General features: G+C 40.4%; 1 protein-coding gene across 4 annotated transcripts in view; it reads left to right on the forward strand.

The window, feature by feature from the left end:
* Wipf1 (WAS/WASL interacting protein family member 1) overlaps positions 1–15,466 on the forward strand; it is a 106,458-nt gene that overhangs the window by 64,861 nt on the left and 26,131 nt on the right. Inside the window, exon 1 of one of the 4 annotated variants that reach the window (XM_048345219.1) lies at positions 10,629–11,760. The exons of the other annotated variants lie outside the window; for them this stretch is intronic. The gene's annotated coding sequence lies outside the window, so the exon portion shown is untranslated. Of the gene's footprint in view, positions 1–10,628; positions 11,761–15,466 lie in introns of those variants that run through there. 4 annotated transcript variants of the gene reach the window in all.

The following is a 15,466-nucleotide window of genomic DNA, read 5'->3' on the forward strand; positions in this document are numbered from 1 at the left end:
ATTCATAAATTGCTTTTGCCATTTAGATAGTAATGTTTTATAGTCTCTCAAAAGTAAATTCTTTAAGTACTTTTACATTTATGTAAAAGAAACTAAAACTAAAGATTTATTATCTGTAAGCATACTAAGTTTATAGTGATTGTTTTATTTTCAGACATATGTATTAAAAACTGATTAGATTTCTAGTAAACTGAGGCTTTACATTTTAAAGTGTTGCTTATTTTACATAGGAGGTTGGAGAAGTTTTCTTTACTGAAAACCACTGAGTTGACCCAGTTTTTTCTTGGATTTTGTTTGTAAAAGCCCAGATTCTACTAGAATGATGCAGGTCTCAGTTTACTCCCCAGAATAATGTGCATTTTCTCTGATAATTTCTTTGGAGTAGTTGAATAAAGTCATGGATATTTTTTTCCCAAAAAATAATGAAGGTGCATTTAAAAGACTGATTATACATGTGACAGCTCTGGCTACTGTATCAGAGTAAAAATGTTACTATTCTCCATTGTTGGGACTTGTGCTTGCTGCTTTGCTATAACTATTTCTGCGATGCTCTTGTTTTTGTGTATCAGCATGTCTGAGGAACTCATTTGTATTTCCAAGGTCTTGTGGTGGGTAACACACTAGAAGTGAGGCAGGTGCTGCTGCTAAGAATATTAGAAAAGTATTTCCACATGATGTTTTGCACTTGTTATGAGGAAACTTGGATGGCTGGGAAGGCCTATGAACAGAAACCCTTTGTTCTTTGGAAAATAAAATTTCTCTTGCTCTTCACTGCTTTCCCAAGTATGTCCCACCAATGAGGAGTTGGAGCCACGATGTGTTTTCTGTGTGATGTTCAATTCTGCTGAAGCTTTATTCCACTCTTGGCACTGATAGCTTTCACGTCAGAGTGTCATTGTCCTCTGGTGGCCGAACTTGGGCATAATGATAGGAATCAGGACTTTATTTTCTCACTTGCTCAGAGAAACCAGGTCTTTCCTCAAGGCCTATTTTCTCTGTCCATTATGTGTCCCCTCTAGAAACAGTCACAGATTACCACTGTTCTTTGTTTACCTGTCACCTTCTATAATGAAGTAGCCTTGAAAATAAGCAGTATCTTCCATTCCTAAATCAGATGAAACTACTCTGAAGGGACTTGGCCCATTTATTTTTTTAGTATCTTGAAGAAAGATCCTATTTTATGCAGTGGAAGAGTTAGAGGCCAAAGCCCCCAATTCTTCTCCCAGAACCTTAACTTAACTGTCAATTGGCAACAGACATTTCCAGGTGACATGAAAACTAATCCTGAGCATAAGATCTATTTGCTAATCTCTAGTTCATCTCAACATTAGAAGAAGCTGTAGTTGTAGTAAGCTTGTGAGCCATTTTGTTTCTAAGCTTTTGTTCACTGAATGTAGTAATACTTGGAATTGCACAAAATGCAGAGGTTGGTAGTAAATGAGAATGGGCGCGGCACAAATTGAATAGATCAATGCCAGATCTTTGAAGTAATACCAAGTATATTTGAAAAACAGTTGTAGATAAATGATATAAATGGAGATTGAAATGACCAGTACTTAACATTTTCCTAATATGAGAGCAAATTCTCCATTCTTAAATTGCACTATGTCTCTGAAAATAAAAAGAGCCACTTTACCTTCCAGGCTCCTTTCTTCACCTTCTTATCTGCCTTTCTCCTCCCCCAGCCTACTCTTATTTCCTCCATAACCAAGTAGCACTAATTAAGTTCAGCTCATTTAACAACTGTAATGATAGCTAATGTTGTGTAATGTATGCCAGACTCTTTGCCCCAAGGCATCTGCCTGTCTAATTTAGTTGTGCTAAACGTCTTCTCAGTCTACAAGAGAGAAGTGTACAAAATGAGGACCATCTCCTCAAGATTTGGTTTGGGAAGACCCATGTGGACAAAAGAGCACTCTGTCACTGCAGCTAGATTCTCCAGCAGCCATCCTGTAGACCACTACAGTTGCTTTGAATGGTCTGTGTTCAGATTGCCAAGTTTTCAAAGTAGTCTAAATTAGATTTTAGTTTTTCCAGAATAGTTTCACAATGGTTAATGGAGACAAGGAAGACAGAGGAAACTTGGATACCTATTAGGTCAGCCTAAATGATTCCCTAGTTCTTGTGCGTTTTGGGCAAAGTAGACTAAGGTGATTCAGGGTCATAAGGGTTATTTCCTGTCTGCACTCATGTAACATAAGCCCAGGCATTCCTGCTTTTGTCTGTGAGACAGGAAGAGCTGCAGTGAGAAATGCCTACATGTCCTGCACCCTCCTCCCAGCCTACTACAGAAACCGTTCTTAGCCACAGATGCACAATAAATGTTGTCCTATTTATGAATGTTTGATTGATATGCTGATATAACCAGCACTATCCACTCAGTATCCCAATGATTAAGTATTTTGTTTTGTTTGAAAAAAAAACATTGAGTGGGCAGGGGTGGGTGGGATAACAGCTCAAGGGTAGACCACTTGCGTGGCATACCTAAGGTTTGATCCCTAGTACTGCAAAAGACAAAAAGTAAGAAAGGAAAAAAGACTGGAAGGAAATTCCAAAATATTAACAGGTTTTTTTTCTGGGTGCTAATGAAATTCTAAAATATTTACATCTTTTCTGGGTACTAAAGAGTGATTTTTTAAATTATTATAACAGTTATAGGTTCTAGACTTTTCCACGTGTGACTTTTTAGTAAGAAAAGAATATGTATTTTAAACAAAGGAAGAAACCTAGCAAGTATTGGAGAATCAGAAGTTAATCCCAATGTGATTCTACCATACAGGGTCTTCCTCCAATCAAAATCTTCTCAACAAAATTCAACATCATTTGGCTTAAAGATTACTCCCTCTTTTTTTTTTTTGCCAGTCCTGGGCCTTGGACTCAGGGCCTGAGCACCATCCCTGGCTTCTTCCCGCTCAAGGCTAGCACTCTGCCACCTGAGCCACAGCGCCCCTTCTGGCCGTTTTCCATATATGTGGTGCTGGGGAATCGAACTGAGAGTTTCGTGTGTAGGAGGCAAGCGCTCTTGCCACTAGGCCATATTCCCAGCAAGCCAATTACCCCCTCTTTTAAAGTAGAAAAAAAAAAACTTCCTTTTGACACCTAAATGAGATTATCTTTTGCAAGGAGGAGGAATTATAATCTGGGGTAAATATATTAGAGGACAGAGAGAATATTTAGAGCTGGTGTAGAGACCAAGAACAGAGGCCAGAGCAGGATAGCATCAAAGATGATTGAACACTTCCTCCACCTCCTCTTCCCTTCAGATCTGAAAATCCTTTCCTTTGAGGACTTGGAATTTAGATTTCAGTTTAGTTCCATAATGGATTACAGACTTGTGTGGGCTGGTCTAGCAGTGTACCATTGAATATATTTGAGTTCATTCTGTTCACCCATATCTGTAATCCTCACTACTCAGAATGCTGAGGAGGATGTCAGTTCAGAGCCAGCCCAGGCAAAAAGTTTGTGAGACCCCCCCGTTGGCATTCCAACCAGTGAAGAAGCTGGGCACAGTAGCATATACCTGTCATCCTATCTGTATGGGACATATAAGTAAGTACGAGAATTGCTGTCCAGGGTGGCCTGAGCAAAATAGTGAGATCCTGGGGCTGGGCATATGGCCTAGTGGCAAGAGTGCTTGCCTCGTATACATGAGGTCCTAGGTTCAATTCCCCAGCACCACACATACAGAAAACGGCCAGAAGTGGCGCTGTGGCTCAAGTGGCAGAGTGCTAGCCTTGAGCAAAAAGAAGCCAGAGACAGTGCTCAGGCCCTGAGTCCAAGCCCCAGGACTGGCCAAAAAAAAAAAATCATGAAAAAAAAAAATAGTGAGATCCTCTGGAGAAGAAGGCCCCCGGTTTGAGTACAGAACGAGGTCAGGGGGAAAGACAGGGATGGTGAGGCTTAATGGTAGAGAAGCTAATCTGGAAGGAAGCTGTGGCAACAGAAAGAAGCCATGGTCAGGCAGTGATATGGACTGAGGTGAAGGTTAAATCAGGTTATTCTGACACATTGACCTTGGCCATTGTCCCCTGTCAGCCATTTTTGTGCCTTGCCAGGATATAACTGCTATCCATAAGCCAAGAGTAGAATGCAGGTGGGTTGTGTGTAATTGTTGTTTCATTTTAGTTTGGATTTATACTTATTTTGAGGAAGAAGCAGAGAGACTATTTCAGTGCTTTTTTCTGCCTCTGTCCATTGATGACCTACAAAATATAAACCATATGTGGATTTATAGCTTGTCTCAGAGCAGTTTGTTATCCTCAAAGCAGTCAATATTTAAATGTAGTCATGGAGCTGCTTTTCACATAAGCCACCAACTGCTTACTGCTGGACTGAGCGCGAGACAGGAGAAGGGAGCCAGGGAGCCAAGACTTAAGCAGCTTCGGTATTGCAGGGAAAAAAATGTTATTTGGTCATGGCTGAAAGAGGGAAGGATAAAACAAACAATCATACAAAATGGTAGAGGCAGTCAGTTTATGACTGCCCCTTATTTGGCCCCTGCATACATATTAGGAAGTAGGAATCATCTTCTGCTTTCCTGGGGCTTGGTGGTGTCTTGACCCCGTTAGGGGCAACCTCAAAGTGTTTTCCAACAGTCTGTTTTCCCAGTCAGTCATTTGGGGAATCCAGAACAGTGGGAGGGGAAAATTCTTGGAGGAAATCTGGGGTCATTTGGATAGAACGAATTCTGTTTTGGCCAAGCCCCGGACAGAAGCAGAGTACTGCTAAGAAGCAGAAGGAAGACGCACACAGGCCTTTGTGATACATGGGGAACAGAGTGTGAAACTGTGCATAAAGCTGGAAGTATGCAAACAGCTGTACTGGTCCCAGCTTCCCACTTCCTGGGCTGGATGAGCAGTCACCAGACAGAACCTAGAGCCCAGAGCTGCGCCAGCATCCCAGAACTCCCCAAAGCAGTAGCCCTCAGCTTTCTCTGACCACTGACCACTTTTAATAGCAATATTTTTTCCAGCTCTTCCTTTATAATCTTTAATAAACTTCATAAATGAAATACTCTGATTTCATGCATAATTTATCAGTGTATTGTTAAAGAGAAATAAAGGAAAACAGATTTTCCAAATAACTTCAATTAATAAGTAACCAGGTACAACCCCTTAGAAAACAAAATGAATTTAAGGTGATTTACCTTCACCTTGAATCCTAGCTACTTGGAAGGCTGAGAATAAGATGATTGTGGTTTAAGACCTGCCTAGAGAGAAAAGTTCACAACCCCTTTTAATCCATAGCTGAGCACCGTGGCATGTGCCTGTTACTCCAAGCTACACAGAGGCTGAGGCTGGGAGGTGGTGGTTCCAGGCTAGCCCAGGGAGACAAATCCTCAAGGCTCTATCTCTATGGAAGGAAGCCAGACATAGTGGTGTGTGCCTGTGATCCTAGAAATAACAAGAAACCTTAGGGATTTCAGCTCAGGCAGTCATGTGCATAGGAAGTAAGACCTTATCCTGAAAATAACCAGTAAAAATTAGGGCTGGAGTAACACACCACCTAACAAGCATAAAGCCCCTGTGTTAAAAAAGAAAAAAAATGGTATTGCCAAAAATATTTTTATTCCCAAAACATTAAAATTGTACATATAAGGGCTGGGGATATGGCCTAGTGGCAAGAGTGCTTGCCTCGTATATATGAGGCCCTGGGTTCAATTCCCCAGCACCACATATACAGAAAATGGCCAGAAGTGGCGCTGTGGCTCAAGTGGCAGAGTGCTAGCCTTGAGCAAAAAGAAGCCAGGGACAGTGCTCAGGCCCTGAGTCCAAGCCCCAAGACTGGCCAATAAATAAATAAATAAATAAATTAATTAATTAATTAATAAAATTGTACATATAATACAGAGATAGAAAAGGGAAAGAAGAAAAGAAAGGGAGAAAGGAAACCATGAAGTTAGTGGTGAGGTCTTACTATCTATATGCAGTCACCATGAACATGGCAGCTTCTTGTGCAGATTAACCTTAGTTAGACACTTAAAGACCATGATTGGATAAGGTCCTTATGCACATGATTTTCCAAAAAGGAGCAGATATTGCTTGGTTAAAAAAAAAATCTTTTCAATTTTTTTTTCAATCTTGTCAACCATAAAAGAAAAAATACTAATTTGAATCTCTGTTTTCCTATTTCTGCCTCTTAAGCAGCTGGGATTACAGGAGTGTACCACCATGCCTGACCCTGCCTAATATAAAATTAAAATGATTGCATTTATTTCTGCATTCTCCCAAGTACGTGTATGTAGAGTAAACAAAGCAGGATGTGAAAGGGACTTTCCACCAGCTTACCCTTTGGGCTATAAGCACCCACTCTGAATTTCATTTGGGTTTTCCCCTGGCAGCCCCATTGGTGTTGGTGACTGAGAAATATTGACAGTCTAATTAAATTACCAAAGACATGACACAATGCTTTCAAAAGAAATATTAATGGTTTTCCATATGTGAAAAGTATTTTTCCTATGAAGAAACGAGGGTAATGCCATTCCAACTTGGCCATTTTTATTTGTTGTAATTTCTAGGTTTTGTGTACTGTCAGCCTGGTGAGACAGAGTTCCCCACTGTGTCTTTCCCATTGGACACTGGAGTGTTGTGGAGATGTGAAAAACAGATATGTAGAATATGAGTATGTGACCCCCACCATGGGAATGCCACTTCTGAAGTTCTGTGGCCTCTTTTCCACCCTGATGGGATTCCTTTTCTCCTTGCAAGCTCATCCGTACCATCCCTGACACTGTCAAGTGGCCTTGATAGGCTTGAATGGCTGTCTTGAATCTCCACAGGTGAAGAGAAGCAATTTTTTTGTCAAAACAAACACAACTCATTTCTGCTTTATGCAGCTCCCTCCAGCCTAGAGCCAAGTGGGGCTTAAAGGGGGTGGTATGATTATGGCCCTAACTTAAGGGATGAAACTAAGCTTGGAGCCACAAGCCTTGAAAATCCATTCACAAATACTTTTCAAGCTTTGTGACATGTCTGATACTGTAGTTGAGTTGACACTGTGAGCAAGACAAAGCTCATGTCACTGCTGCTGCAATGAATGCAGGAATGCCTGGCAGGAACAGAGTAAGGGAGTCAGCCCTGGGAACAGCTAAGGGAAAAGTGACCTGGGAGGGGGAACAGCAAGTTCTAAAGCCCAAAGACAGAGGGGTGGAGAAAGGCAAGGGAGGCCAGGTCAGGGAGGGTTAGCTTCGGGTAGGCCTCGCCAGATATAGAAGGACTCTAGAATTCACTTGGTATAAAATGGAAGGCCACTGAAGCTTAGGTCCATGAATTTCTTCTGAGCCTTGGATTTGAAAGGACATATAGTACAGTATCTCCTGGCTGAGAATGGTTCTTGTCCAATAGCCCATGCCAGCCAGTTGTGTTGTATAGTATGGTAGCAGCTCTGGAGCACTTGAATGCCACCGGCAGGAAAACACAGTTTCTGAAGAATTTTTGTGGGAAACATAAAATACCTAATTAATAATTTTGTTCAACATTTTAGTCCATGTTATAGTTAAACTTTAAATATAAGTAAAATATTTTATTGCTAGTAGAAAATAGAATTGCCTGTGATCTCAGCTACTAGGAGCTGGAGGATTATGATTCTAGGCTGGCCGAAGGCAAAAAGCACCCTATCTAAAAAATAACTAAAGCAAAAAAGGCTGCGGCTCAAGTGGTAGAACACCACTAGTGCCACTACCAAAGCGAAGTCCTGCAAACCTCAGTAGAGTGAGTGAAAGGGAAACAGGGAAGATGTAAGGAAAGGAGGAGGGAAGGAATTATACATGGGACTATAAGTGTGTGTATGTGTGTGTGTGTGTATATTGAACTTTTTCTTTTGCTTAGCTTTTTCTCTCAAGGTTGATTACCATTTGAACCACACCTCTACTTCTTCCAATTACATTTCTACTGGTCAATCCCTATCTGGAAGAATAACCGTTTCCTCTTTTTCCTTATTTAGTTGGTTGGTTGGAATTGTCATTGCTTTTTTGGTTGCCATTATTGATAGGTCTTGGATTTGGTAAACTTGGACTATGAACATTATGGGGCATATTTCAGTATCACATTTTATTCAGGAGCAAAGAGATCCTTTTGAGAAATGCAAGAAAACATTTCTTAAATCCCAAGTGTGAGCAGGCTGATGAATAAATGAGGAAACCTCTCCAACAGCCCCTAGTGGATAAACACAGGAATGAGCAACGAGTCCTGCTTCAGAACAGCTATCCATTGAGGAAACAGCTCCTTGCCAGGCACTCCTTGCTCATCTTTAAAATGATTATCCGAGGACTTTGATTTCATTCACATTCCTACTGCCCCTTTCCACATCACTTTGACCATGTCACCCTATCCACAAATAGTTCAGTGAGAATCATTGAAACTTAAGGATTCTTTGTAAAATATGATATAGGTACAATAACATCACACTTAAAAATTAGCAATGGTATATTAATATTCATATTCATATTAAATATTCAATTAACATTCAAATTTCCAGCTGCCTTGTTTTTTGTTTTTTAGTTTATTTGAATCTGGAGCCAAGTCACATCTAGGTCTCAGGCTCTCCTCAGGCTCTTGGTGGGTCCCAAGGTCACAATGAAAGTAGCTCCTTTTTTTTCAGATGAGAGAACATAAATAGAACAACCCATGCTATCTAATGTTAATCTAGCAGGGATAATTTGGGCTCTCCACACTACAAAGCTCTAGATGATTTGACTGTCAACCCATTTGATTGCAGATCACAAGTTTAAAAAGGGCTTCTATTAGAAAGAGAGAGCTGTATTTTTCCATTTCCCCCTCTTTGTGTCTAATGAGTGTTTAGCTGGTTGTCTTTCCACTGTGTGTTCAGGGTACTCAAACATTCTAATTTTTTTCTGTGGAGCACATTGATGGTAGGCCATCAGCAGGTTCGTGGTCTTAGACCACGGATTCAGTAGGTGGCAGCATTACCAGCAATGCCACTGTTGTGTAGCCATAAGGACCACCTTCTAGAGGGAGAGAACCACACCAGCCTCGCCTCAGCCTTAAAGCAAAAGCCATACATTTTAGGGTCACACTCAGCTCTTACTCCTAGTACCAGCTCCTGTATCACTGGGAAGCCCCCGCATTGCTAGTGGCAGAAGCTGACTTAAACAAAATGTGCTGACTTATACAAAGAATGGATTTCTTCATATGAATCAAGAGTCTAGAAACAGTACCTGCAGGAGGTATAGTTAGGTTCAGGGCTTAGCTAGCAACACTAAGACCTATCTTTTCTCCAGTTCTCTGCTGCTTGTATCTGTTTCAGACCCAGTGTAGTCAAAGAAGAGGTCCACCCTCTCCTTCCTCACACTGCTTCCAGCCTTTACCCCAGGAAGAATTTTGCCTCAGTTCACAAATCTCCTTGATTTTAATGGCTTCATGAGGCAGAAAAATCTCAAAGGCCAAGTGAATGGATGCAAGGCTTTGCTAGCCAGCTAGGCATTAACAGTGAATGATACTACAGAATTTGATTTCACTTTCTTCATGTTGTTGAGATAAGTTTTAAGTGGAATTGCCTTTCTGAAAAGACAGTGAGGCTTAAAATAGGAAGGGCATTGCACCCCGGAGCAGGAGCCCAGGATTCCCACACAGCTCTGCAGGGGCTAGCTGTGTGACATACTGCATCCTGGATCCCATTTCCCTATCTGCAAACGATGGAGTGGGTTTTGATCTCTGCAGTCTCCTTCAGCCTTACATTTCCTTTGAACTCAGGGCTTGCTAGGAAGGCACTCTACCACTTGGGTCACAGCTCCAGCATTTTTTGTTTTATATATTCTTAGGCCAATCTCAGATTATGCTCCTATCTGTATCCTCCCTGTAGGTGAGGTTATAGGTGTGAGCCGCCAAACAAGGCTTATTTGTTGTGATAGAGTCTCACTTATGTTTTGTCTAGGCTGCCTAGAACTGTGATCCTCCCAATTTCTGCCTCTTCAGTAGCTGGAATTATAGTTTTAAAACACAGCTTCTTATAGATGTTTCTGTGTGTAATGTTGACTACATTTACTGGTTGTCACCGAGGATAGAATACACCCCAAACTGCACAGCTGCTGTCTCCCCTGCCTTACAAGTCACATCCTGACTTCTTACCAAGCTCTCACTTATGAATGGGAATACCCATGGACAGCATGTGTACTGAGTCTGCTCATGTGCGTGCACTTAGTGAACTTCAAAATAACTCTATAAATACATGTAGCTTTACCATATTGGCCGTGTTTTCTGTTTTGGACCCAGCTAGAGTTAAACTTCCTCCAAAAGTTCACTCAAGCATTTGTTTCAAGTCGGTTGGGTTTTCTGTTGTCCCAGGGGTTGGCAGAGGAGGAAGTAGAAGCCTGGTGCCTGTATTGAGGCCCCATAGATACCAAATATCCCTAGATTAAGTGCCCCTTGCGCTTCAGGCTCTGCATGCAACAAGAGGAATTCAGTGCCTAACTTCTGGTGGGTCCAGTCAGAGCAGATGACTCTCTGACAATCATCCTTGGATGCTCCACTTGGCAAAATAGTGTCCATGGCCTGGCACAATGAAGCTGTTGGTGCAATTCAACTCATAGCCCAGAGATAGAGATTGATCTTTCAAATTTAGATGTCATCTATCTCAATAGGAACTATTTTAGTATTAAAGCTGAACATCATATCAAATTTTATAATCTTGGCCCCACCTACCAAATCCTACAGGCCTCTCCTCCTACCAATCCTACCCACTACTTTCCACCTTTAACTGAAAATGCTTCCTGAGCAGGTAAGGAAATGTTATATAAGCCTACATCTTTCAAATGGGTCAAGAAAAAAAAATATGAGGATTTCCAGATTATTCTAAATACATATCTCCAGGTTTTGACTTATTGTTACCTACATTTATCCCATTGTTACCCATCTCTTAAAGCTCCTTAAAAATGGGAAATACAGCTGCCCCTTGTGCCCTCATTTTCTGTATGCTTTTTCTGATATCTTCTGGAAGAGCTATTGTTACCCCGCAAGTGAAAGACAGAAACATTTTGGCCTAGAAAGCTGTGGATCTGCAGCTGATTTGGGCTGCATATAATTTCTCCTATCTCCAGCTCCCAAATCACATTTCAAACTCATTTGCCTTCCTACACCTGGACTGCTTTCTTCACCTGTTTTTGCAACTTTCTCCCTGCACAGTCAAGTGCTCTGTAAATGAGGAAAGATCACTTAGACTAATTCTCCGAGTACTTAAGAGCTTTTATTTGCTGAGTGACTCTTCTTATTATTACTAAATGCTATCATCAGAATTGAGAGTCATGCTTTCCATTAGAATTCTTTTGAAGGAGTCTCGAGTTTGGTGAATGATTTATTTTTTGTAGTGGTATCTAAGATGAAGCTGGGATATTAACTGGATAGAGATACTGAGCGTCACTTGTAACTTTTATCAAAAAGCTATGTTGTGCCTTGTAGAAAGGAGAAACTTGTAATTTGTGTAGTTTTTTCTTTTCTTGCTTCTTAAGTAAAACCAATCTAGTTTCTTTTTCTGTAACAAAGGGGGAAGGAACAGACAGACAACAAATTAATCAGACAGGAAGCAAATACCACAGAAGGACGTCAGCCTCTGACTTGGTGTGTTCACTGTGTCACACTGAACCCGAGGCCAGAGCCTGTCCAAAATGGCCACCCAGAGACAACCCCACTCTTGCTTGCATTAGAAGTTGATGCTTTTGCAGGGATGGTTGTGTCTCTTAGCTCATGTCTCACTTGCTCTGTGTCTGCCTGGGTCTCTGAACATGCCTTCCAACAGTATCTTTTAACGGTAAGGAAAATTGTATTCAAGCTAAATTTATTTTATCAATGAGAGGGAAGAACTAGATGGCTTTTAATGGGCCCTAGTACAGAGATGTTGTTTAATTTTTCAGTAGACCATATGATTTATTACCATTGCCCACTGTAGTGATTGTGGGTAATTCATAACTGTGTTTTGAGCTGAGATGTAAGTGGGATTTTCAATACAACTTCTCCTGACCACTGGACAAATATAGAACCACAAAAGTTCCTTTCCCATTTAAAATGGGACTCAGATAAATCAATGTGTCCCTTTGGTATAAGATGCAGTTGTTCGTAGATTGAGTTGTTAGCAGTTTTAGGCACAATAAGGTAGCATGTACAACTTGGAAAGGAGCCGCTGCTGTGGCTACTGCTACAATGCACATGTGGAGTTCAAATCCTGAACTAAACTGTTTCTTTCTTTTTTTCTCACCTTTTTTTCTTTCTTTCTTTTTTTAATGCCAGCACCAGCACTGAAGGTCTCATACTCTTTCTTAGCTTTGCTTGCTCATGGCTAGTACTGAACACTTGAGCCATATGTCCAATCTAACATTTTTGTTGATTAATCATAGGAGATACAGTCTCTCAGAGTTGTCTATGTAGGCTGGCTTTGAACTGTGACCCTAAGATCTCAACCTCCTGAGTAGCTGTAATTATAAGCATGAGACTGTCACCCACAAACCTATAAAACCATTTCTTAGCAGTCTCTTAAGCAGTAGTCAGTTTGACTTTTAGAATAATCCTGTCTACTTCAAAACAATGCAGAGCACAGTTACTATTACAAATCAATTTGATAGCATTGTTCATATCTACTTATGCTTAATATGATTACTATTTTGGCATAAAATACACTTTTTAAAATTTGAAGCCATGAAATTAGAACTCCACCAGAGTAGATGAAGGGAAGTTTCTGTGTTCGAATTCTCTAGTATGTGTGAAAAAGCAACCTGACTTCTTTTCCTTTTCCTCCTAGGAGAAACTTATAAGCTTTAAAAAAAAAAGATATATACAACTTTAGTCAATAAGTACAAGTTCTTTTCAGTAATTTAGTGGCATAAATGTTGAGTACAATATAAAGATAATTAAGAAAAGTAGGGTAGCTTGGTAGAAAGATTGATGGACTCAGGGTAAAGAGTGACAGGGCAACAAGAAAGAAAGAGAAAGGATTCAGGGTCTGTTAATGTAGAAACATACTCATCACTTACTTAGAGAATTATGCATTCTCATAAACTCTTACTACATCTGAACTGGAATATGATTTAGTCAAGCTCTTCTTTTTATAAGTCTAAAGAGATTCAGCGAAATACCTAAAACCAAAGTTAGCTTTCCTTAGGCTTTTAGATAAGTTTATCCTTGAGTTACCTGTTCATAGCTCTTCAGATACTTTAATAGCTAAGTGTTAAGGTGATGTGTGTTCTGGATTAACTGTGGGAAAATTATTCCTGGGTTCCTACAGCAAATTCACTCTGATTGTTGAGAAATCAAATTCTACATCTAACCTATAGGCTAGAAGTTCCCCCCAAACTATGTTAAAACGTTAGAGGATATGAGCTACCACACCTTGAAGTCTGCTTCACATTTTGTGAGGAATCATTCACTTGATCTTGCCATTTAATTGTGAGATATTTCTGATTTAAGATCTGACCCCCCTCCCCCAAATTGTTATAGGTGTGCCATTTGTTGGAAAGAGGATTTTGTTTTCCCTTGGACTTCCATATATACCTGTCTGTATTCTGTGTCTTTCAGTCCTGAAAATTAAAACAAAAAATACACCAGAATAAAAATGTCACAATCATTGTGCTTTAGCCAGAAACCTGTAATCCTCTGCAGGAAGTTAAGATCTCAGGATCAAGGTTCAAAGCCAGCCCAGGCAGGAAAGTCTCTCAGATTCTCTATTTCCAATTATTCAGCAAAAAGCTGGAAGTAGAGTTGTGGCTCAAGTAGTAGAGCACCATCCTTGAGCAAAAAAAGTTAAGGGATTCCTGGTGCTCGTCGCTCACACCTATAATCCTAGCTACTCAGGAGGCTGAGACCTGAGGATTGCTATTTAATGTGGTTTGACGCCAGCCCAGGCAGAAAAGTCCCAGTGAGACGCTTATCTCCAATTAGCCACTCAAAAATCAAAAGTAGCACTGTGGCTCAAGTGGTAGAGCACTAGCCTTGTACACTAAGAAGCTCAGGGACAGCACTCAGGCCCTGAGTTCAAGCCCCCCAAAACCAACAACAACTACAATAAAAAAATAAAAGCTAAGGGACAACAACCAGACTCTGACTTTAAGCCACAGTACTGGCACACACACACACACACACACACACACACACACACACACACACACAGTAATGTATCCAATGCCTAACGTATGAAACTGTAACCTCTCTGTACATCAGTTTGATAATAAAAATTTGGAAAAAAAAATAAGTTGTATTTTACCACCCAGGAGAGTCAGAGGTTGGCATGGGTATGCACGTGTAGTTTCTTTCTCATGGTCACACAGGGGGAAAGATGGTAACATTTGCTGACCACTTAGAATGCCTTAGGCTCTTTACCTTTGCCTATTTATTTTTAATAAAGGGCTAGTACTTATTAAACACTGCCATACTTAACTCAGCAATAACCCTATCATCTAGGTACTATTATGCTTATCTTATTATGGGAACTGGAGTAAGGCATTCTAAATGATTTGCCCATGGTCACCCAGCAACTAGAGGGAGTTTTCTGAATTTAAAGAGCCGTTTTGACCAGCCTGACCTGATAGATGGACATTTCTTTTTAACTAATGCTGGGAATCTGGAATTGAAAATGTTTTGTTAATTATCATAGCTACAGTAAATGTATTTTAAATGATTAATCTCAAGTAAGATATTTTCTTTTCTGGTGATTTTTTTTTCTTTCTTTTTTTTTTGCCAGTCCTGGGGCTTGGGACTCAGGGCCTGAGCACTGTCCCTGGCTTCTTTTTGCTCAAGGCTAGCACTCTACCTCTTAAGCCACAGTGCCACTTCCGGCTTTTTCTGTGTATGTGATGCTGAGGAATGGAACCCGGGGCTTCATGCATGCTGGGCAAGCACTCTACCACTAAGCCACATTCCCAGCCCCTTTCAAGTGCTTTTGACCTTTTCAAAGGTCAGTTTGATTAAACTTCTGCTTATATTACAAGTCTAAACTTTCAAATATGAAACAAATACAATGTATAAATATGTTGACCTATATGCAAGGCATGCTGGGGAACTGGAACAAGTCTCAGAATTCTGGGACTATTAAATGTAGTATTGATGACTTAGAATTTCATCTTTGAGATTTGAAGCCTTTCACAACACTACTTAGAAGAGATGGGTGACAGTGAAGGAAAATAGATGAATTTTAGTAATATGTACGTGAAAAAGTATTTCCTTCCCTGATCCCCAGTTAAATGACAGGCAGGTGAATCACTCAGCTAAACTTCCTTTCATCACTACCAAAAAGTCTTGGATGCCTATGGTTTTCTGTTAATCCTTAAATTAACTGCGCATAATAGTAGATTAAAAAATAACCTTACCTTGTAAATGAACTGAACAACTCATGGGGGGGAGGGGGAAGGGGGAAAGAGGGAGGAGGTAACAAACAGTACAAGAAATGTATCCAATGCCTAACGTAGGAAACTGTAACCTCTCTGTACATCAGTTTTACAATAAAAATTTAAAAAAAAAATAACCTTACT

The sequence above is a fragment of the Perognathus longimembris genome, chromosome 4, assembly GCF_023159225.1.
Source record: "Perognathus longimembris pacificus isolate PPM17 chromosome 4, ASM2315922v1, whole genome shotgun sequence".
In the NCBI taxonomy this organism is placed as follows: Eukaryota; Metazoa; Chordata; class Mammalia; order Rodentia; family Heteromyidae; genus Perognathus; species Perognathus longimembris.